General features: G+C 37.1%; 1 long non-coding RNA gene across 1 annotated transcript in view; it reads left to right on the top strand.

The window, feature by feature from the left end:
• The first annotated feature begins 4 nt into the window (after positions 1-4).
• Positions 5-25,997, top strand: part of LOC117668479 (uncharacterized) — a 37,023-nt gene continuing 11,030 nt past the window's right edge. The window contains exon 1 of the long non-coding RNA XR_009620146.2: positions 5-186. This is a non-coding gene — a long non-coding RNA (uncharacterized LOC117668479). The remainder of the gene's footprint in view (positions 187-25,997) is intronic.

The raw sequence follows: 25,997 nt of genomic DNA, 5'->3' as shown, positions 1-25,997 counted from the left end.
GGGGTGGGAAGGGAATAGCTCGAGACTTCAGGGCAAGGGAGAAAGAGTGCGCAGGCGCGCAACACCAGCCGCCTAGTCAAGGAACTGAAGAGGGAGATGGAAGTTGCCAGTGCAAAGAGAGGCCGCGCTTCATTTACTGCTCCCCGCTGGAGCAGAGGTCATGGACCAAACCACTACTTGTGAAAGGTAAAGGGGTGACATCTGAAAGTTGAACACTGTGTGGCCGGATAACATTAATGTTTCGCCCGTCCCCGGTACAGTCCGGACTGAACCAATGGAGAAGAAATCGAGGAGGGACGGGTGTCACAACGTAACGAAGAAAGCTGGGAAGTAGCGATCGCTTGTACCCGTTTATTATTTAATTAATATTTATTGGATAGAGCTACATTATTCAACCAGTTGACCGGATGATCTGTTATGTAGGTCTCTAAGCCTGCAAGGTGTATAGAATAAGAAAGTGAATTGCTACGCACTTCGTATACATGCCTGTGAGTAAGCCTACTGAACCTGCTGAACGTAGTTACAAGGCAGGCTAAATATGTTTGTCTAAATAGTTTACCTATAAATTACTTTAGATTATATTATACATAGTAGATAGAAAGTATATTTCTGTATCTATATCTAATATCATCTCTTAATATTAAGACCACGGTGGGGGAGAAGGAAATCTTCAGGAGTTTTGGGATAAATGTGACACTTTGAGTAAAAATGCATAGGATTAAGCTATGTAGCAAGAAACAGATAGAGAAAGAGTGAGGAATACTATCTAGACCACTGAAACACTGATAGACCATTGAAACAAAGACACTTAGTCCAGTGGTGGGTTGCCCCCAGTTCGCACCGGTTCTATAGAACCGGTAGTAAAACCGGCGGGAGGCTCTGCCCACCGACCCCAACGTCATCAAAATGCTTCTGCGCATGCGCAGAAGAGAGCGCACGTGCGACCCCGTTGAGAACCAGTAGTAAAGGTAAGTAGAACCCACCCCTGACTTAGTCCATCATCAAAGTATTTGGGTACCAGTCTGTCTCACAGAGAAAAGTAGGCACATCCTGAGTGTGTGCCTATACACTGCATATATCTCCGAGTTGATGGGATGGAGCTTGCAAAGTCCTGAATAGAGACTCACCCAAAATGCACCTAATAATATAAGCATACTTTGGGCAAAATGTTAGTATAGGGTACGAGGATGATGAGAGGGTCTGAGTGTGGGACAGATCATAATTTTATCAAGAGTAGATCTTAAGAAAAAATGGCCATGGAAGCCAAGGAAAGAAGAAAGAAAAGGCAAAGGCAAAAATGATTATAAGAGTTTTTTAGAAGGGGGCGACAGAGAATGAGGTAGCTGGATGGAGTCACTGAAGCAGTAGGCGTGAGATTAAATGGACTCCAGAGGATGGTAGAGGACAGGAAGGCCTGGAGGAACGTTGTCCATGGGGTCACGATGGGTCGGACACAACTTCACAGCTAACAACAACAATAAGAGTTTGTTTCTGTTCTCTTTGTTAAATAGATGTGAGACATTTAATGTGTATCCAGTAACACTGGGATAGGTTATTAAGAAATATGTTTGCTGAAACTAGAAGAAATAGAAAGGGTCATAAAGAAGTGATTAACCAGTACAAAAACTATGCTAGTTTGGTTGGTCATACAGTTCAGAGAATGAATGGGATACAATTGCAAACCTAATATGTAAAACAAAACGTGAATAGATTAAGAAGATGTAAATAACATGATTAGATGGAATTCAAAAAGAGAGGTCACCTATACGTTGTTCCCAGCAATGGGCAAATATGTCTAATTTCATACAGGTTGAGTAAATCTAAAGAATAGGACAGGAGACAATGTTTAAATAGAGTACAGATAGTCCTTGACTTACAACAATTCATTTAGTGACCATTCAAAGTTATAACTACTCTGAAAAAAAGTAACTTATGACCATTTTTCACATTTACGAACATTGCAGCATCCCCATGGGTCTCATGATCAAAATGACACTTGGCAACTGATTCATATTTATGACAGTTGCAATGTCCTGGGATTATGTGATCACCTTTTGTAACCTGAAGCAAAGTCAAGGGGGAAGCCAGATTCATTTAACAACCATGTTACTAACTTAACAACTGCAATGATTCACTTAACAACTGTGGCAGGAAAGATCGTAAAATGCAGCAAACTCACTTAATAAATCTCACTTGGCAACAGAAATTTTGGGTTCAGTTGTGGTCGTAAATTGAGGACTACCTGTAATAGATAGCAGTGGTATGTGATCAAACATTTTGTAAGGAAGACTGAAATGTTTAAAACGATGGAGAAAGAAAGTGAGAAAAATAAGTTGCCAAATGAGAAAAAAATACACTCTACCTCTTTCAACTAGTCCCTTTTCTACTTCCTAGCATATAGTCCTCCTGAACGTATCATTCCCAAAGTAGTATAACCCTTCCACATAAAATAAATATCCAATTGTACTCCACTTAACTCTATCCACTTTGCTATCAAGTACAGATTTGCAGCTTCTGATCCAAACTTTTTTTCTATTCAGTGTTCTTATTAAATTGACATCTGTGAAGACCTTATATTACATTAACTCACTAGATTTATTGATGTTTGTTTATAATATCTTCAAAATTGAAAGCGTGAAGCATTGTTCAGTAAGACTACATTTAGCAAACAGTACAGAATAGTATTCCAAGAAGCGATGCTCACATGAAAACTACGCAATTTAAGAATCTGCATGAAGCCTAATTGGTATAACCAAGTTTGGTGCAATATCTGATCATAATTTCACTGCAAGTGGGCCATAACAGTAGCAGTAGCAAAATGTATTTAAGCATAAATGTTGGTCCCATTGTGCATGTTTGTATTGAAAGAGGGGAGGTTTTAAAAGATTAAAGTTGATTGAGGCAGAATCAAGTTCTACATATCATCATGCATATGTCCAAAGAATAATGTGATTTTTTTAAAATAATCATATGCCATGGCATTGCTTATTTCCACAGGACAAACAGCCTACCCATCATGGCGCCACATAACAATTCTGATTAGAGGCCTGATGTTGCTGTTGTAATGCTAATAACACTTTCCACAAGCATTTGTGTAAAGAGATGTGGGAATGACCTTGGGAGACTAGGCCCAGAGACATGCCTAAAAAAACAGTCAGCGAAGAGACAACATAGAAGGGCAAGAAGTTCAGAAGACATATGCCATAATATATTGAAATATAAAGGAGACAGAGGAGGAACTGGACTTTTAGACTTGCAAGAGTCTGTTAAGGTAGCCTTATAGTAAAGTAGAATTAGCTTATATGGTTGTGTTTCCTGTTCTGGAAACTGTTCAGGTCCACTGGTAAGGCTAATGATTTCTATAGTGATAATGTTTAATCTGTTTTTGTTCTGGACATACGTTGTTCAATTTAGTCAATTTATGATGTTCAAGGCGATCAAACCGGTCAGTCCTAAAGGAGTGCTCTTGACTGCTCTTTAGACGGCCAGATCCTGAAGATGAAACTCAAATACTTTGGCCACCTAATGAGAAGGAAGGACACACTGAAGAAGAGCCTAATGCTGGGAAAGATTGAGGGCAAAAGAAGAAAGAGATGACAGAGAATGAGGTAGCGAGATAGAGTCACTGAAGCAGTAGGCGTGAGCTTAAATGGACTCCAGAGGATGGTAGAGGACAGGAAGGCCTGGAGGAACGTTGTCCCTGGTGTCGCGATGGGTCAGACATGACTTCTCAACTAACAACAACAACAACAAAATAATATTCAAATTTCTATGAGAGATATGCAAATTTCTTTTGCATATCTCTCATAGCCTCATCTATGCTCTAGACATAAGGAAAAAAGATACTTCAGCACTTGGATGAGAAACTTGCATCACTCTTCCACAACCACAAATCCTCCTAGCGGATTCCATTTTTTAACTTTGTTTTATTTACATTTATTAAGAATTTTCATATAATAAAAGATTAATCAAAAGGAAAAAGAACAAGAAAAACAACAGAGTGCAAGAAAGAAAAAGAAAGCTAAAATTAAGAAATACAGTATAGAAATAATTTCTGGCCGCCTTTTAAACAGATAATTATGACTAATAATGAGGACCCGGATTGTGGGGGCAATAAGGTGACTTTGTGTAAAAAGAACACCGCTTGGGGGGGGGCGGGGGGGCGAAAGCCCTACTAAGCAGGTATATACAAAAGTATGAAGGCTATTGCTTAACGCATTGTAAGCCACCCTGAGTCTCCGGAGAAGGGCGGCATATAAATCAAACCAATAAATTAAATAAATAAATAAATACTGTCCCTCCTCCTTCTTAAATATTTTACAAATCCCCTCATTCTGTATCTTTCTTAATCTTCAAAGCCATAAATCATCAATTCACTTTTTTCTTCTTTCAACAAAAGGTTTGTGTAAGATTTCCAATCTTTCAAAAAAAAGTTTTTATAGTTTATCCTGTCACCAAGCAAGTTTAATTTCTCCATTTTTGTAAATTCTGTCATTTTTACAATCCTTTCCTCTGCTGCAAGAATTTCATTATTTCGCCATCCAATGGGTTCAGTTTGGCTAGGAAAGGCTGATCATATTTATCACAAATAGCTGTTATGCCAAACACAGATGAAGCACCATTGCCGTGCATGCACAGTCCAGAGGGAAAAAATGGCAGCCAACTAAACAGCAGACTTTGTCTGTAAAATATGCAAAGTCATTTCTCTGTAGTAGCTGATGTCAGCATAACACTAAGCACCTATAAGTCTTCATAGAGATGGGGGAAACTACACACAAATCAAAACAAATAGTATAACATCACATTCCATACACAACTTCTACGTAAAATGAATATCATTTAGTCATGAAAATAAATACGAGAACAAAGAGAGAATACAATTAATGTATCACTAATTATCCTGTATCTCTCCTTACTAGTACTTTTCATTGGGCAATTTCAGTCTATGTGTTCAAGTTTATCTGGCTACCTAGAACAGAGAATGATGGCATTAAAGGACAGTTACACTTGACAAAAATAAAATATAACATTCAACGTTATATTTGAACTGTTTTCAGTTCTCATGCTGTTGTAAATTGCTGCGACTAATTATCCCAGCATGCAATATGAGAAGGATAAGGTTAGAAGACCATGTTGCTGGGACTCATCATCTCAGCAGGGCTGTATCTTTTCATTACACTACAAGGAAACATAATCTACTCTGTGTAATACTCTTTCTTTGTAAATTGACCTTGAGGTGCCATAAAGGTTATATTCCAAAGCATAAATCAACCCATATTTAATTTCTTCGCAAAGGGACTTCATCTAACCTTACTTGAAAAGTAGAACGAAAAACTGCAGGTCAGCAGGACACTGCAATCCAAATAATCTGTTAAAAGTTTTTTGAATTTATTTTTAAAAAGCTATGTTCCTGCCTTTTTTGAAGTTTTAGAATTAGAATTCAGTACTACTCAAAAGCTAAAAATTGACTAAAGCAATAATGCTGATGAAATTAGATTAAAATTACAACTGTGATTTCAGAGAAATTAACAAAAATCTAACATTTTGCTACATTGGTTCTTTGTTGTTTTGTTTTGTTTTTAAATTAAACATTTACAAAAAGTAATATGGAATGTCTCTGTTTTAGAAACAGGTAATGATTAAGCAGCTTAGAAATATAAACAACCAAGTACTCAAATTCAACCGTCACACATTTTTTTGAAGGGGGAAAGCAAGCACTTTATTTACCTTTCATTTGAATTCATGAAACAAGACTTTTGAAGATAAAATGGGAGGGGAAGAACAACTAGGGAATATAAAGTGGGATATAAATTATTAATATATAAGGTAATTACTGCATAACAAGTAGTTACGAACTGGACTGTGGTATATCACATGCTGGAAGTCTGCTACTAATTGGGCAGATGGGGTTTATGTGTAGAGTTAATATGATTATAAAACAACACAAATAAATGTGTTTTAAATAAACAAACAAGAAAGCAAGTAATACAAAGGAAACTGGCATATAGTTACTGGATTGCTTTTGATCCTGTTTGCAATAGACAAGGGCTGCAAATGTCAAACATTATGAATCACTTTTGGTAAGGCATTTCCAAAAAAAATAAATATTTCTAATATATATCCTTTCAGACAACGTGGATACAGTCTCATCTCCAGAAAAAAAAATTGTTGTTTATATCCCACAACCTACAGGAATACTTTTCCCAAGATAAGTAACACAACAAATGTAGCTCTCAAATTCTGATCCCTGTGAGGTCACTGAACTCCACTCAAGCGCGTCATGAAATAGCTTCAGAACATCTGTAAGAATTTTAAATCACACTAGTGGCCTGTCTAGTTCAGAATTTAGTTCTGACAATTGCCAGCAAAAAGCCTATGAAAATAATACAAATAAGGTATTTGTAACAAATTTATATAGCCACCCAACTCACATATAGGTGACTCCAGGTGGCTTATAATTTTTTTAAAAATCCACCATATAATAAAACCCATTAAAAGAACCTTCCCCCATGGCAGCAACACCCAGTGAAATCAGCCACTTGATTGGCTCCTTCTACATTCATGGTCCCAGGTCCTCTTGACAAAACCACATTTTGTGGCCTTTCAGAAAAGCAACAATGAAACCGTACTTCAGGGGGAACTATATTCCATAAAGAAGGAGCCACCACCAAGAAGGGCCTTCTTCGTAGTCCCACTAGATGGCAATTCCTAACTGATACAGATCTAAGACTAACCATAATAGTGCAGTATTCCCCCCACTCCTGCAACTGGTATTGGGAAACAACCTTCTGATTCTGGAGATAATGTCACAGGAGTGAAATCCAAATTTTTTCCCTAACGGTTCTGTGGGCGTGGCTTGGTGGGCATGGCAGGGGAAGGATACTGCAAAATCTCCATTGTCACCCCACTCCAGGGGAAGGATACTGCAAAATCCCCATTCCCTCCCCTTCTGGGGGAAGGATATTGCTAAATCTCCATTCCCACCCCACTCTGGGGCCAGCCAGAGGTGGTGAACTACTCAAAATTTCCACTACTGGTTTTCCAGAACCTGTTAGAACCTGCTGGATTTCACCCCTATAATGTCATGAGATTATGGCACATAGCCATTGTTAGCAATTTTCAAGCTTTTTATCTGGAGTGCCATTTTAGAAAGCCAATGCAGTGTAGTGGTGAAGACTCTGGGCCAGGATCAGAAAGTTCAAGCCTATTGTCAGCTAAGGAAGTTCAATGGATGAGCCAAGTACTCTCTCTCAGATAAATGTGGGCATACAAAAGTATGAAGGCTATTGCTTAACGCATTGTAAGCCGCCCTGAGTCTCCGGAGAAGGGCGGTATATAAATCGAACGAATAATAAATTATTGTGGAGGAAAATTGGAGAGGAGATTGTTATGTCCAAGGATTATGCTCCTAGAAGAAAGGCAATATATAAATCCAAACAAATGAAGAACACAAAATGGCAGCAAGTATGGACAAAGACATAATGTAAATATAAGGAAAAAATAAAATATTATGCTCATAATATCTATTTTAACAAGAGAAATATTCCAGTCTTATTAAAATAGCAACATTTTAATAACTTTTTATTCCACATTACACATTTTTTTACCCATAAGTATTTTATTATGATCCAAGTAGAACCAAATCTGGTGAGCAAGGAGGCTCCAAGACCCAGAGGAATGCTGAGATCAGGAAGAAAGGGTGACATAATTCTTTTATCAAGCCATTCTGGTTGGTGTCCATTACCACAGCTTATGGGTAGTGAATTCCATAGTTTGATTACTTGCTGTGTGACAAAGAACTTCATTTTGTCTTTCGAAATCTCCCATTATTCAGCTTCATTAGGTGATGCTCATTTTTGAGTATAAGGAGAAAGGCAGAAATGTCCTCTTGCCTCACATACTTTAATCTATTTTTTCTGAGCTAAACGCCTCATAGATTGCAATTTTCCTTTATTTTTTCAATTCAATATTGTTTTCAGGACAGTAACCAAACTAACCTCCCAACACAGTTACACCAAAGTGTTTTGTTTCAGTAAAATGTAGATTTGCAGAATCTTTCTCAGCGGTCTTCAGATACCACAGACATTTTTGGTCAGACTTCACCTCCAAATAATGAGCATACTTTATTTCTAAAGCCATCCAAAAATAGATATAATTTGTGTCACTTTTTCAATAAATGTCTTTTGTATCATTACCATAAATAAAATGTGGTACGGGTAGTCCTTGACTTACAACCATGCATGCAGTGACCATTACAATGGCACTGAAAAAACTTATGACTGTTTTTCACACTGTTGCAGCATTCCCGTGGCCATGAGATCGAAATTAAGACATTTGGCAACTGGCTCATATTTCTGACAGTTGCAGCACTATGTGCTTAAGAGTTCAAAGCATTGTTAGAGACCCCACACACCTACTTTACGGTCTGTTTCTGTTGCTCCCCTCTGGGAGGAGGTTTCGAAGTATTTCTAGCAGGGCTACCAGATTCTGTAACAGCTTTGTTCCCTATGCTATCTGTCAACTTTAGTGTTGTTATTGTTGCTCCCAAAGGTGCTTTTTCAGGAGGCAACTGGACTTTCTTGTTTTTTTTTCTTTTGAAGACTTCGTTTCTCATGTTATTGTTGCTGTTACTATATTTACCATCAGATAACTAGGGAAATGATTATTAATCACTATATTTCCTAAAAATACAATCACTTGTCTATGATCCAAAATGATCTGCTGCTTTTAATAGGCTGATTTAATATGACTGAGTCCCTGAGTGCACTTTAAAAAAAACTCTGAAATGTTGGGCTGGAAACAGAAAATGATCAGTCACTTGATGTGCCATGAGTAAATTATTGCTCAACTCTGCTAGCCTATTAAAGTTAAACTTGACTTGTTGTCCTCTGAATTCAGTGGGATTGAATGGTACTTTATTTTTGCTAGCTCCTACCACTTGTGTTATTCTGGGTGTATTTTGAGTCTTCAGAATCTGAATCTGTAATTGTAAACTATGTTATGACAGAACTGGATCTCCAGTCAACATGCACCATATCTTTTTGAGAAGAGTCTTCATTGCACTGCTTTTGTTGCAGCTGGCTCAAGACATTTTGCTATCTAAGAAATGTCCATAAACTACTACTTCTTCCTTCCCTCTTCCATTCTTCCATTCCTATTTGGGTTGTTTTCCATCTGTTAGGTGGAGGCATTCACTCCTTGATGTCCTCCAGGGGGAAAAAAAAGGACCCTCAGAATGAAGAACTGTGGCAATAATTGCGTTAGAATTTGTTTAGCCCAAGTGTCAGCACTTATCTTTCCCCAAACTGGAGAATTCATTTTTCTTTTTTCTTGAAATATCACATAAAATTGCTGAAAATAGATTGTTAGAAAGAGTTCGATGATATTTTTTGTACACTTTAAGTTTCTGGCATGCCAGTCTGAGGTGGATTCTTCAGAGTAATTCAGTTGTGGGTGTGGAAGGAGAACCGAGGCAATTTGGAATGAGTTGTGCCACTTCAGCTTTCACATAAACAACATTTTGGAACAAGCTCCAAGGTTTTTTGAATGAGTCATTACAATTGGGGCACTGAATAGAAACACCTGACAAGCAGAATGAAGGTGATATTGTTAAATATGTAAATACTGTAAGGATTCCTAGTTGCTGGCCAATAAAAGCAAACAATCATTTTGAGTTTTGAGAATGACATCAGTCACAAAACATAGTGATAGTCTTCAGTATCTCAGACGCCGTATGTTAGAGAAATTAAATATATATACCTTTAAATAAAGCAACCTGTTTCTTGTTAAAAACTGGGCATTAAAAAAATCCTGTTGAGCTTGAAATGAAAGTGGTTTAACATGACTTTAAGGCTACAATCTTTTGTGTATTTTCCTGGGGTAATTTTAATTTAACTTAATAGGAATATCTTATGCACACATTGCACATGGCAAGTCCTCACTTCTCTCTACTGGGATACTGATAATAATGGGGGGAGGGAACCATCATGGACATACAATGCAGTGAGAAAAAAGAATAAAGAAAGATGAATATTCTGTCCCTGGACTTTTTCTCCAAGGAATAGAAAAACCTTGGCCAGATTCTCAATGATAACACACCAAGTGTTTACAATTTCAGCAGGGATACAATAACCTTGGCAAACAGCCTCCAAGTGGCCAATTTGCAACATAGAATTTTATTCCAATGGAATGCTAAAATCCAATATTTTCTCCAGTTGATAGAAATGTCCTTGATCTTGTTCTTTCTTTAGACTTTCTTCCAGGAGTTCAATCCCTGGGCATAACAATCCCTTCTTCAATTTTCCTCTACACTAATGCCCACATTTATCTGAGATAGAGTACTTGGCTCAAGGTCATCCAGTGGGCTTCCTTGGCTGAAAGTGGACTTGAATTTTATTATCCTTGTCCAATGTCTACACCACTGCACTGGCTCTCTAAAAGGGCCCTCCAGATAAAAAGCTTGACAGTTCCTAAGGCTAACTGTGGCGATGTCTGGTAATCTCACTTGATTATCTCCAGCATCAGTTTCCTTGGCAGCCCTAGGATGCACTTTTAGACTGACCAGTAACTTTGAAAAACAATTTGCTTGGAAAGGCTTTCACTTCATTTGAGCCTTGCCACCATTTTATTGTCATATTTTACAGGGCTGTGAATAGACTTATATTCTAATTAACTAAAAGCTAATTAACTTATATTTTGATATTTGTTACATTTTTATATTTTAAAATTTCAGTAGAAACTATGTCATACATTTCAAGCTTCAATTCCACTTGTCCCCTAAAAGTGATGTTTAAATAAATGAATTGTGAAATCAGCCTCCTTAGTCCTCTACCCCCTGGCTAAATTGGGCTTGGCCAGCATGCCTGTTGGAATGATACTAATGATTATTCCAACATCAGATTAAGGGTATTTATTTTATTGTCTTCCTTTATCTCCCCCAGCTTTCTTTTAAAAACAAATCAAGGCCTACAGACAATCCCACATTTACAGGCCACACTCAACAACACTGGAAAGTAATCCACACAGTTCGTACCTGTAAAAAATCCTGAGCATCACCACAATTTATTTGTGGATATCTGTTGTTATTAAAATGATACAAGATAACTGTAGCTTACTCCTAAAATGTTAGGGGAATGAATGGGGTAAAAGAAAATGTGTGGGTGGGTGTGGGGGAGTGAGAGGAGAGAGAAAGAGAGGCTGCTATCTTGCAAATTACCTGGAAGTAAAGATTGAATTCAATATTTACGCTTGAATAACCATGGCCCAAACTGAATTGCTGGTGATCATGCAGTATTTCATGATCTCTTCTGTAACATAGACAATAAGTGGGCATTCCCATCAAACCAGTATGACTAGTTCAAATACCAGTTTAGAAAGGGCAATAATAGGAGTAGAAGGAAGGCTTCTGTTTCCAGTTTAGGAAACTAGAAGACTGTCACAAATCCATTGTGTGTCTATGGGTGGGGGTGTTTGTTTAAAAAAAAAAATAAGGAAGTCTTCGCTGTGGATTATATGTTCTTTATTGCAATATACTGTTCACAGGAAAAGAAAAGGAAGTGTGCAGATTAACAAAAAAAAAACAGAAAGGAAAATGCTGATGTCTGAATGAAATGGCTAATCGTTTCCTGTTTTATGAAAGTTTCAGAATGTTCACATAACATAAATTTTACTTTTATCTATAGAGTCTGTATCAGTGGAACTCAGGAAGGCACACATGCCTCCTCAAAACAGCAGACTGAAATGCTCAGGCACAACATGCATTTTGTGTCTTGCAGAGCCTCCAATGAGTGTTGACAAAGCAATTATTCTGCTATTTAAAAAAAAAAGTGTTCTCATTCCACTTGATGAAAATGGCCTTGCCTTAAAAATCTTGTCAGAGGAGAAGAACAGTTTAAATAAATGTCAATGGGTGAAGTGTATTAATCCTACCCTTGTTTAGGTAAGAAATGGCCAAGGGATGTGTTAATGTCCTTTCATTATCCAGTCCTTTCCATTATTCTGTAAGTCTCTTGGTTTCTCATTCTTCCAAGAAAGTCTGAATCCTCAATTGCAGGAAAAATTATATTCTGTTTAACATGGCAAGGTTGGGAACTGAAGAGCTCAGGATGCTGGAATATGTTCTTTCCTTCTTACTTATTTATATCCTGTCTTTATTATTTTTACAATAACTCAAGGTGGCAAACATATCCAACACATCTGTCTCCTCCTATTTTCCCCACAACAGCAACCTTCTGAGGAGGGTTGAGCTGAGAGAGAGTGACTGACCCAAAGTCATCCAAGCTGGCTTTCATGGCTAAGGCAAGACTAGAACTCTTGATCTCCTGCTTTCTAGCCTGGTGCCTTAACCCTTAGACCAAACTGGCTCTTTTATAGGCCCCAGATCAACAGTCTTAATTTTATATTCAAAAGGCACTCAACATGAGTAGCATTCTTCCAGTATTAAACTGGTATCCAATAATAGTCTGAATATTAGTAGATAGACAATCTATCTAGTTAGATAGATAAGGACTGCATTATGCAGCAACAAAGAAGATATCTCTCTCACACTTCACTGGACAAACTCCCTACCACCCATCACCAACCCAACTGCTGGTCAGTTGCTGTTCAGACTTACAGAGTTTCTGAAGCATAAATCATGAGTGTTGATTTACAACTGTACTCTCACGCTGCCCAAAGCAGAATTGTCCTAGAAGTCCGCGCTCATAAAATAGAGATGAGTAGAATTTATCTTTCACCATTCTAAGGAGGCTTATAAGTACCAGTCTGATCTCACTTTATGAAGGTTACCTGACTAGATCATAGACAGTGATTGAAGTGTGTTGGATTATATCTATGGCAAAGTTGCATTGTTCTAAGCAGGGGAGGAGGAGAAATGCTTTAATGCAGACATGGCTTACGTTGGCTTAAGGCTGCCTCAAATATATGTTCAGCTGAAGGCATGAATCAGATGAAGGCATGGGGTTGTGGCGAAGAAAATAAGCTGACAAGGCATTTTTGTGCCACAGCTAGATGCAAGTGAGAAAAGACAGTCTGAAAGAGAGAAAAAAACAAAACTGTTTATCTTTTCTTTTCTGTAGTCACAAGAATATTGATTCAACTTTTAAAACTTTCAACAGTTGGTTGCAATTGAAAATGCACGGCAAAAATAAATTAGGGAGACAGACTAAGCCAAGAACAATGAAAACCATAAGAGAACAGAAGAATTTGAAGCCAAATCATTAAATGGTAAATATTCCCCTTCCTCTTTTTTTTTTAACCATACACTCACCTATGTGCTGAAGCTTTAAGTTGTGGCGAGTTTTAGTTTTAAGCCACTGAGGCAGCCAATCTTGTCTGAGAGGTGTAATTATGATTGTGATCAATTAGATATGCCTAATATATTAACCATCTGCTAAAGATTTTTTTTCTATCATTACAAGGTTTGAATTGCTTTTTGACTATTCCCAAACGAGAGGATCCTTTTATCAATAATAATTAATACTTTAAAAATAATGATAAATATTGAAATACAAATAGCTGAAACATTAAAAAAAAAACCAAAATGGCTCTACAATAAAATAAACGTTGCATATATTAAAGGAAATAAATGTAAAAAAGGAAAAAACCACACATAACAAAAACAATCTTTATATCAATTTAGTATCAACATGGGATTAAATCAATTCTGTTTCAGTTCTTAAACTTGTCACTAAATCTACACCATATAAAACATATTCTCATTTTTAGAATATACTTTCCAAAAATGGAAAACAGACTTACATCTCCGAGCTACAGAGGGCCTTGGGTGAAATGAACTTTTTCACTTAGGAATCAGGTCAGGCTATAGTACCAAGACAGCATTAGTTGCACTTGCGCATAACATTTGGATGTGGGTGGTGTTTGAACTTTGGTGTCCTCAACTTTGAGTGTTCTACAGGTTACCCAAGTAACACCTATGTTGCGTAAGATGCACTTCCAGTTGCTTTCTGAGTACAATTCAAGCTGCTTGTTAAATAAAGCCATACATGGCTCAGGGCCAGGTGTACTTGTGGGACTGCTTCTCCCTGAGGATATTTGCCTATTTTACTAGGTTATTAGTGTGGGTGCAGTCCTTAAATGTTGCCATATAATGGAATCTCAGAAACATGTCTTCCCAGTGGCCGTCTCAGTCTTTTGGAACAGCTTCCTGCCTGTGATTAGAAGAACCTTTATTTTTCAATACCCCCTTCTTTAAAAAAGGACAGACAGAGGGGGGATGGGAAGCAGGGAGGGAGGGAGGGAGAAAAAGACAGAAAGAAGGAAAGAAAAAGAAAGAAAGAAAGAAAGAGAAAGAAAGAGAAAGAAAGAAAGAAAGAAAGAAAAAGAAAGAAAGAAAGAAAGAAAGAAAGAAAGAAAGAAAGAAAGAAAGAAAGAAAGAAAGAAAAAGAAAATTCTTTATTTCTATTTTCTGGTTATTATTTTCTGGACCCATTTATTTTCCAAGGTTGGATATTTCAATTGTTCATTTCATAGTTCAGGTTTGCAGCTAATACTAACTTTCCCTTCCCTTCCCTTCCCTTTTGCCTGCAATTGCTAATGCATGGAACAAGATACTTAAAAGGGATCCTCCCTAACTTCTCTGTAAAAGAGATGGCAGGATAACTTGTACTATCACACTTGCAAAAGTCTGTCAAGCCTTACAATAAAATTAAATTATTCATCACAGTCATGTTTCTTAACTGGAAAGATCTACCTGGGAAGGCTGACACTTATTCACAGAAGTTACACATGTTCTGATTATTACATGATCAGTAACACTTTAATTATGATGCCATCCAGCATTCACAAGATTAACAGCTGTTCCCTAGACGGGAAATACAAAACACATACTCTCTACTTATCCCCATTTTTGGAGGGGTCTTCCTGAAGATAAGTGCTTACTTTTGCCAAATGCAGGATGCCCCACATCCTTTCTTTCCAGGTGGGAAACCTTTGTTTCTTTTGGAAACTGCAAGAAGCTTTCCAATGGGTATGAGAGAAACATGAAGGGGCTGGGGATCCAGTAGAAGGGGAAAAAAGAGCTAAGATCCTTCTCCAATCTTTGGCTAAATGTGGACTTTCATAAAGAAGTATTTCCAAGTAACAAATGGGCACAAGGCACATACTTAGTAAAATAAGATAAAGCTAGTTAAAAACTACGTTGACTTTATTTTCATTCTTTTTGTTCATTTCAAGATAATGGATTGTCTCTGGTGGCTATTACCATCTTACAAATTCTGTCCTTGTGTGTAAACTCTAAAGATGCAAACTGGCACCTTTATATAGCATTGCTTTTAAGTAGGAGACAATTAGCATCATCTAAAGATCTGTTCAGATCTTTATCTTTTACTTTTTATTATTGGAGGTTCTTCTAAAATGCAATGTGATTGCATTTATATATGTTTATTTGCCCAATGATTGTTTTGGGTGTAAATCTTGAGGAAAAATACCTAACATACTCCGTTGATTTTTTTAAAAAAGATTCAGTTCTATTTACTTCTTGTGTAAAGAAAGAAATAGTGCTATGGAACACATTAAATTTCCTTTCAGTCGTATTTCCTTTTAGTTGCCAGTAAGTTGCACAAGTCCTAGGAGCCCTATTTCCTTTGAATATACTTGGTGTCACCCAAACAACCAAGTTTCTACATCAAAACAAAAAGTGGAGCTATAGTGTGTTGGCATACAGGGTTTCTTAGAGACGTTTGAGACCTCTAAGCATTTATCTTATTATTTCAATCTTGCCCTTACAACTGCTTTACAATTTCTGCCCTTAATAGTAGGATATAACTAAGGAAAGTAGATTGAATGCCAGGACAAACAACTGAGAAGTTTGCAAGCTAGATATAAAATTGCACTCTTCTTTTATGAATGAGTACATTAAGGCAAAGTCTCCATGTGTCATTTAAATTCTTTTCCTATAGAATCCCCAGTTGATGGAAGGAGGGCTCACATAAGAAATATGGCTAAACTGTCTCTCACGAATAAAGGCAAATATGTGTGTTCCAGGATAATGTTTCAGGATCCAATCTGGGTCAGTCACCAGGATCAGAGGTTTTGTCTTCCAAGCTTTTGGGCTTATGCTGGAGCCTATCCTCGGTGTGCACATTCTGATGTGAGAAAAGTTCCCTGAGGATGGGCTCCAGCACAAGTCCAAAAGCTCAAAAGACTAAGCCTCTGGTCCCAGTGACCTACCTAGATTCAATCCTAAACCATCTCTTTCATATTTGTTATGTTTCCAACATCTCCCTTTTCTTTTCCAGTTTCCAAAATTACCCTTACATAGACCTTTGAAAAAAAATATCCCCAATAGACCCCCAAACTTTCCATTGTATACAGCACCTGAACCCATTTCTTCTGGTCACCTATAGATAATCAGAACTTGCAGGTTTCCAGTGGAACTTTACTGAACTATTGGAATTTCCCCATGTTAGGAGTCTTGGCTCAACCCACCTCCCAACTTCTGAATCCTTCTCTCAACCCAGAAACATGTTAAGGGTTTTGGAAAATTACTTTTTAGTAGTGATATGCTTCTCTGCCGATTTTATAGCTACTTCCTTTTACAGTTAGTCTTTTTACAAAGCCCCAAACATCAAACAGGGCATGAATTGAGAAAAAGGGACAGTGTTTGCATACCTTTTATTTTTGCAGCCTCCTATTTTATCAGTTGGAAGTAAACTCATTGTCTTTTTTTGAGTCGTTTGAATTTTGAGGTTAGCAGGGAGATGAATGGCTTAAAACTATAAATGGTGGTGGTGCTGAAGAGATTTGAGCTTGTTCAAATATTTGAAAATGTCATGTAAAGCACTCATCATATTCTTACATCCAAGTGCGCTTTCCAATCAAGAGGCCCTCAAATGGCAAAGAACTGTAGGGTTTTTAAATCATTTTAAAAGCATTGAGCAAGAGAGCTTAGTCTTCAAAGAACAAAAAGCTATGCAGTTATTGCTTTTTTTTTTCAAATGTTTTGTTGTGAATCCTCCTGGAAAATAATCCTAAATTCCTGATACAATGTTTGATAAATTGTTGACAAGCTAAGCTAAATTTACTAACTTCATAAAGCAGAGAAAAGTTTTTCCCAACCTGACTTCCTCCAGATGTTTTAAATGCAATTCTTAGGATTCTCAGAATGTTCACTGGATCTTCTGGGAATTCTACTCAAACATCTGGAAGGTGTCAGATTGGAAAAATCTTCTTTAAGGATACTGAAATTTATATCTATAACTCTATCATTACTGTGGATTTCAGCCGAAAACAATTTTCTATATTTTTTTGTGTTGGTTAGAGAGTCATGTCACTCCTTCCACCATAGGTAATAATAATGAAGCAAACAACACTGGCTTCTTTTATGTATTGTTACATTTTTTAAAAAGAAATTTGAACTATTGCAAGCATATTGATGGAGTTTTCTGTTAGTTCAGTAATCAGACCATATCACATTTTATGCTTCTGCGTGTAATATGAACTCCATCTGGGCATTTTATGTGTAGGTTTGGACAGGGCTGGGCTAGAATAATGATATTCTTGCTATTTTTGATTTCTTTTAAAAATGTTCTTTAACTTTGCATGGTAATCATCTAACCGTTTGGTACTTGGGAATTCTGTTTGAATAATATACCAAGTTTTATCCCTTCCCATTTGGAGAAATAAAAAGAAATTAGTATTCTGTAGGCAATCCTTTGTCTGGAAACTCTCCCCACCACAGGTGCTTAATCTTCTGTTTTGCATTCTACTATTGTGCAAAATGCACAACTCCTGCTCATGAGGATCTTATTGTGTACCAAGTTCAGCTGAAATTTTTTAAGTAGCTTTTTCAGGTTACTGCTATCCCAGCAGTTAAACTACAAGGAATTGCAATTATGAAATTATTTTTCAAATTAAGTTGAATTTGATTTTGAAATTAGGTTGAATTCATTGCCTATCAGAGAAAAAGGCAGAATCTCAAAGTTCACAGGCTTTTATTAGAAATCAAGATAAACATGAAGGGGTTGAAAGCATTATGGGAATCAGATATAAACATTTCTGCACCTGTCACTTTAGTATCTTATTAAATTTATATAGAAATCACTGAAATAGATTTTGGTCAAAATTAAGGCCAACTCAGTGAAAGATGGTATTTAATGCCAAGAAGAAAAGGGATTGTAATTTCAAGTTATGGTTTATTGAGGGATGGGCATAAAGGTTGGGGGGGGGGAAAAACAACCTTATTCAACTGACATTGAATGAACACTCAATTGACATTTTCAGAAATAAGCTTAATTTTCAGCAGTAAGACAAAAACATGAAAGCACAATTCTAAGCAAGCCCTAAGAAGGCTTAAAATATATCTAAGAGCTGTCTCCTGGGATATCTGACCAACTGGATTGATCTGACAATATTAGGATGCCCCTGGTTCCTTCAATTAAGCAATTATGACTCAGGAGGTGTGCTTTCTCTAGAATGAAGTTCTCTCTGAGTCTAGATGCAGTAGATAAAGGTAAAGGTAAAGGTTCCCCTTGCACATATGTGCTAGTTGTTCCTGATTCTAGGGGACGGTGTTCATCTCTGTTTCAAAGCCAAAGAGCCAGCGCTATCCAAAGACATCTCCGTGGTCGTGTGGCCGGCATGACTAAAGGCGCACGGAATGTTATCTTCCCACCAAAGGTGGTCCCTATTTTTCTACTTGCATTTTTTACGTGCTTTCGAACTGCTAGATTGGCAGAAGCTGGGACAAGTAACGGGAGCTCACCTCATTACGCTGCACTAGGGATTCAAACCATTGAACTGCCAATCTTTTGATCAACAAGCTCAGCGTCTTAGCCACTGAGCCACCACATCCCTTGTATGCAGTAGATATCTCCTCACTAAATATCTTGCTTCATGATTTTCACCATCTTGTATCAATTTTTTCTCTGACTGTATATTTATTCTTTTTTTTATGTTGTGAGCTACCCAGAACAAATGATTATCTCCAACTGTACAATAGGATGCATGTTACTGCCTACTATTGTATGGAATGATCCAAATGCTGCTATCACTTTAATGTTTCCAGGAATAGAATTTAGAACCAAGTTTCTGCTTGAATGAAAGGAAAAAAACTGCCTGAGTAGAAGGAAAATGTGGAAGACATATGCCTCTCCTGAAAGCGATAATACCTACAGGGCTCAGAGGCAGCATTGATCACAGTCAAGAGTAAGCACAATGCTTGGGGAAAGAGAATGAAGGGGACATGGCCTTCAAAGAGGTATTGAATAGAAAGCAGAAACAGAAGAGGAAGAGTGAAGAAGAGAGAGTGCAAACCTTGTGGAGCAATGACTATTATTCTCATTATCTTGTATCAGAATCAACTCCTCCCAGTTAAGCCCCTTTAATCCCACTGCAAGTTTTAGGGAATGTTAGGATTTCTTTGATCTTGTGCTTAGAATTTTCCCCCCTTTATAGTGGAGACACCATATGCTTCAATGTCAATTGAATACGTTTGTGCACCTTAATTTATTTAATTGTAGTCGTCACATATTTCTGGCTATAGTCAGATCTTACCCTGATTCTTTTTAAATAGATCCTTCTTTGAAGAATGCTTCTTCATGGAACTAGTTTTGGTTTTATGTTTAGGGAGAGAGGAAAGTAAAAAGAGAATATAATGATTTTGGGAGAATCTAAGTGGCATTATATGATGCAGCAGGCATTTTAGCATCCAAAGTCTCCTTGTTGCTAAGATCCGAGAAATCCCTGACTTGTTTAACTATAATTTGTTGAATAAACCAAACTTCCCTAGATATCGTTTATAAGCCAAAATGATTAGTTTGGCAAGGTGCACTATGCCAAAATCAAGCAAACCAAATTGCAACTGTGTGACAATGCAGTTGTGCTGTGTGGGCAAATATGTACTTTTTCCCAAATGTGACTCAAACATTCGAAAAGTTATTTCCATGTTGCAAAAGTCTGAGAGAAAGCATCCAAATTACGGTTCAAGGCTATAGCTGAGTAATTAATAATTCAGTCCTGCTTGAGAAAATGCCCTGCCTGCCAGATCCTGACTAAACCGGTCATATAATCTAGCATACCAGATTCTCCAATCAGAAGGTGTAAAATTTAGTCTGCATTATCAGAAAGAAATATAGGTTGTATCAATTAATTGGCATATGTTTCATTCTCAAGGCTGAGACAAGAAAGAAAACAGCTACTGCTAAAAAAAAATTCTGGGCCTCTGGCACTGCAGGTCTGTTCATTCAGAGAAGGACCTCAAATCATAAACCAGGCAACTTCGCATTGTTTGAATAAGATCTTGTTTTTATGTGGTGAATATTCTACACAATTTGTGAAGTGAATATAAAGCCTCTGTTGTTTAGCATGTTTCCCTTTGGAGTGAGGGATCCTTGAAAACGACATTCACTCCAACTGAAAGCTAGATTCACTCAGATTCATCCAGAAGACACTAGCTTGCATCAAAGGCAGTCTGAAAAAGAATTCCAAAGAATGTTCAGGTTTGCTGTCAGGAGCTCCCGAGCACATTTTGCTCCACAATGCTTAGATTTCTGAATAAAAAAAACTTGGGTCACAACCCTTTTTCAGCTCAGATTCTTCCTGTTGTCAGTGTTTTTGAAAACGGTATAGGAAGAAATTGATATGGTCAGGCTAGGAAAACATTATCCCCCTTGGCCAGTTGTTTGGAACTTCATGACATACCGGCATGTAATGCCAAGTGATCTCTTCAGCATATTTCCTATAGCGCAAGGCATGCTGTAGGAAAACAACCCTTTTCGACAGCAGCACAGAAGGCCTGTCACTTCTCTTATTTCCAGGGTTGAGGCCACCTGGGTGAGGATTTGTAACTTAGGTTGCCAAAGTACATTGGGGTGGAGAATAGCAAATGGGGAATTCCATGGTTTGCTACAGAAAGAACAAATGGAGAAGTATTCAAACTACAGTCATGCTGTCAAATTGTGTACATTCAATGTCCTTAGAATGGTCACAATCTCTTTCAGAAAGGAGAGTTGGAATGGAATCATTGAATTATTTTGCTCATTATACCTTCAAATGAATATCACAATTGGATTGACTAGATGTTGATTCTGAAGTTTGGGGTCCTAACCAAGATTCTATAAGTCATGGAGGTGCTATTATTATTATTATTATTTACTTTATTCATTAAACATGAAACTCAGTCAACTGAACATTCAAAATGCATCACAAATACCATTGACTGGTGCTAATGGTTGATACGGGTTGCTGCCAGCGTCCTAGGTATCAACCAAGTACCTTCTTAAGATGTACAATGTTCCAAGTAGCACAGTTTTTTGCATTATTATTATTATTATTATTATTATTATTATTATTATTATTATTATTGATGATGATGATCACACAGTCAGCCAGATATTTAGACTTGAGTTGTCATTTTTATCCACCTATTGAGTTCTTCCCAAGGACCTGGGATAAGCAGATGCTGTTGTTAAAGGTAATGTCATAGGATGCAATCTGTTCCAAGTAAAACTGCCTTTTGTAACTGACCGATGGTGATTTTGTCAATGCCAATGTTATTCAAGTGGTGTTCCAGATGCTTTGGAATTGCACCCAAGGCACTTATTATTACTATTTGTACTATCCTTGTTTTCTTTTGCCACACTTGTTCTATTTGCAGATCTTTATATTTTGTGATTTCCCCCACCCACCCACCCCAGTTCTTTCTCTTCTATTCTTCTGTATCCAGCTATTGCAATGTCCACTAATCAGACTTTGTTTTGGTCTTTCTTATTAACAGTTAAGTCTGGATTGTTGTGTGGCAGATGCTTGTCTGTTTTTTAGCTTTTTTGTTTTCTGTTACTTTGTCTGTTTTGTGGTCCCACCAGTTTTTGCTTGCAGGCAAGTGGCATTTCTTGAAGATATTCCATTGAATTATTGTTGCTACTATGTCATGCTACTGTTTGCAATCAGCTTGTGCAATCTTCTTGCAGCAACTAACAAAGTGGTCCATTGTTTCTTCAGCTTCTTTGCAGAGGCAACTTTTGTTGTCCCTGTCTTTTCAACTCTGGCTTTATATGCATTTGTTCTTAAGGCCCGGTCTTGTGCAGACAGAATTAGCCCTTCTTCTGTCTCTTTCTTCAACTTTCCTTCTCTTAGCCATTGCCAGGTAAGGAAATTACAAGGGCCAAAAGTCACATATCCATAGACATATATTGAGAAATAGAATCTTCCCAAGTTCCAGTTCACAGTATGTTATACATCTTTTCACCTTATTTTCATCCAGACACAACAGAAAAATGTGTTGCTGAAAATTTGCTTGTTACCACCTAATTTTGGCAGTTCATATGAGGAGGGGTGGACTATGAGCAGAGAAATGGTGTGAAGCTACATGCAGCTCTCAGTGATGGGTTGCCTACCAATGACATATACTATACCACATGATAGTCAATATTATGGTATTTTCCCAGACATTGTGCCTGTACTGTATATGTGTATGTAAACATTTCAGTCTTTCAAATAAGACTGATCATGGGGGGTCTTTCCTGTTTAATTCGCCCTTGTCTTTTCAAAGGGGCATTACTTCAGTAAATGAACAACCAAACTATCTCATGTGCCTAGAACATTAATTTTAATGTTCAACCTCTTTTTTAAATCATTTTAAATTTTAAATTTGTCTTATAAATTGGGGTGTTTTAAATTTGTTTTTGGGCCATGGTATTTAATGTATTTTAAATGGTTTTTAACATTTGTACTATGTGTATTTTATCTTGGCTGTTCACCGCCCTGAGTCCTTCGGGAGTAGGCCGGCATATAAATACAATACAATACACGAGCAAATACTAAATACAAACTCAAGGTAAACTGCTCCAAACTCGATTGCAGAAAATATTACTTCAGTAACAGTGGTCAATGCCTGGAATGCACTATCTGACTCTGTAGTTTCTTCCCCAAATCCCCAAAACTTTAACCTTAAACTGTCTACTGTTGACCTCACCCCATACCTAAGAGGTCTGTAAGGGGCGTGCATAAGTGCACCAGCGTGCCTACTGTCCCTGTCCTAATATTCCTATTTACTTACTCTTTTCATGTATTCAAATTATGTTTTTACTTTTACCTGTTATCTTATATATGCTTGACAAATAAACTTATGATTATGATACACCAAACTAGCTATCTTCCCCCAGCTATCCTGCCATCTTTAAAGCACTCTCCTTTTGCTTCCTGTCTCACCTCCCCTCATCTCAGCCATGGTGGGTGGAATGGAACAACTTACCACGACCAACTCACTACAGCCATCTTGCCGCAGCCAACGTGCCCCAGGACAATTCCATGTGGAATAACTCAATGTGATAAGTGTTATCTTCCACTATTATCTTCCACTGTTATTTCAATTGACAAAAATGGAAATAACATCCATTGAACAGTAGTGAATAACATTTATTACATTGAGTTATCCCGCATGGATTTGTCCTGTGGCGAGTTGTCCCACAACAGGTTGACTTGGTGAGATAACCTTGGCAAGGTAGCCGTGGCAAGTTGGCCACAGCGAGTTGTCCTAGACCCCATGGTGAGAATATCAGAGTAGCATATCTGACTAACCTTTGTCTCCTCCTTGTCCCACAGGAGGGGTTGGGAAAAAAAGTTGAATTCTCTCTCAAATAAATAAGGCTTTCTCTACACTGTTTTCAAACCTTTACATTTGGAAGGAAGGAAAATGGAGGGGTTTCCACCTTGTCCATATTAAAAGAAGGACGTATGAAATATTTCATTTTCTTGAAGAGAAATAAAACATAAAAAACAGAAGAAAACTCATAATTCACATTTGCAATATAATCCAATTTATCCATTGAATCCATTGAAACATACCGTATTTTTCGGAGTATAAGATGCACCTTTTTCCCCAAAAGAAGAGGGTGAAAATCTGGGTGCGTCTTATACTCCGAATGTAGCCCTGCCCAGCTTCTCAAACAGAGCTTCAGAGGCTTTTTTTCTGAAGCTGTTTCGGAGGCTTTCAGAGGCAGGAAAAAAAGCAAAAAAAAAAAAAAAAAGCAAGGCACAAAGCTCACAACCAAGGAATCTCTTGCTAAAATTCACCTCTGGGAACAGCTGATTGGGAGACCGATCCACCAGCCAATCAGCTTTTTCTTATTTTCCTCCCCAAAAACTAAGGTGTGTCTTATACTCCAGTGCATCTTATACTCCGAAAAATACAGTATTTTATTTCATCGAATGAGAAAACAAGGAAGTTTTCTTAGACTGGTGTATACATGATAGATTCTCCTTGAAGTTAAACTGGAGTTCTGATAACTTCATGAACTTCCCAGTCTAGCCTACAGATTGGATGGATGGATGTAGGTTGTTTCAATGTATTACTGCATACAGTATGTGTTCATGCAGATATCACACATGCTCACAAATTTAAAGCAAGCAAATCTTCACACAGAAGAAAAACTGAAACATTTGTGCAGATGATATTACACTGCATTTCTGGACAATTTATTTACTCTATTAGCTATTAACCAAGCAGCAACAAATATCTATAATTCAGTTTCGTTAAAATTATAACTATATTTTATACACTTATTGCAACTTTTTAAAACAGCAATTATAACTCAAAATAACTCAAAAATAAGATTCAAAATAGTATTAAGGAAGATTAAACTTCTGCTGTTGCAACATACAGTGCCTCGAAAGGCAAGCAAATGCCAGAGAATGGGGTTGATTTTGTCTTTGTGGTTTCTTATTGACTCTGATTCATAAATAGGGCATTATAAGAATCTTGACATTTAACTCAAAGCCTGCAATATAATTTGATTCTTTTAATGAAATACAAGAGCTTTAAAAAGATGTTTCTTTTCCTCTCTCTCTCCTCCATCAGTGATGACATTTCTTAGAACCAGCTGTGACATTAAATACATTTTGAGAAACGCAATACAACTTGTTGGAAGTACAGACTGTAATATTTACATCCAACTCATAACCAGTTTAACTTTTTTCTCTACTGTTCTGACCCACAGGAAAATTGCTCCTCTGAAGCTGCTATTTGAATTGGAAGGAATTTCTTCATTATAATTTTGATAGTTATTTGATATATCAGATTATGCTACTTAAAAAAAATTAGGTGAATCGAATCTCACATAGTTTAACCTCCAATACATAAAAGCCTTCAGTGGCTACTTATTGCTTCATATTTCTATATATAGACAGGGTGTGGGGTTTTTGAAGAAAATACCTTAGTACACATAGATAGAAAATATTGCTCGGAGATCACACAGTAAATTCTGAATTGATCTATTGGAATATGCTTCCTATCCACAATTGATGATTTAATGATACTCATAGCTCTCTGGATCAAACTGAGAGCATCTTTGTCACAGAATCTACAATAATTATACTCCAAACATTCCATATACTATTAAGTATTAAACAGGAAATATGAATATATATATATATATATATATTATATTAAAAAGAAACCAACAAGAAGCAGAACTATTAAATATTCTTTGCATTTTCATTCATTATTACCTTTGATTCCTAGTTGCATCATTCCAGAAAGAGGCCTATTTAACCTAATGTCATTAGATAGAAATCAGTTTGGCCATTTAAAATTATTACATATTGCAGTTGTTGCACTAAGTGGATAAATTTTTGTGCTGCTCATTAAGGAGGTACTAAGTTTTCCACAGTGTTATCACAACTCTTGGGTGGCAACATGAATCCCAAAAAAGGAACAAATTTGGCACCATGTTACATAAAATAAAGGCAGATTTTAAAATAATTACTGTGACATAATAGAAATGACATCCATCTTGACAAAGTACGGAAGGCTATGATAAGGTGACTTATGTGCCTTTACTTACTCTCCAACTGAGGGAGTATTCATGGAGTTGTGAATTCTCCAACATTGGAAGTGTTTAAGAAGAGATTGGATAACCATTTGTCTGAAATGGTATATTGTTTCCTGCCTGAGAAGATAGACTTCCAAGGTCCCTCCCAACTCTGTTCTATTCTATTCTATTCTATTCTATTCTATTCTATTCTATTCTATTCTATTCTAT

Source organism: Pantherophis guttatus, chromosome 3 (genome assembly GCF_059756535.1).
Source record: "Pantherophis guttatus breed Tessera chromosome 3, ASM5975653v1, whole genome shotgun sequence".
Lineage (NCBI taxonomy): Eukaryota > Metazoa > Chordata > Lepidosauria > Squamata > Colubridae > Pantherophis > Pantherophis guttatus.
Note: the sequence above shows the minus strand (reverse complement) of the source record. Positions and strands in the feature narration are given on the sequence as shown.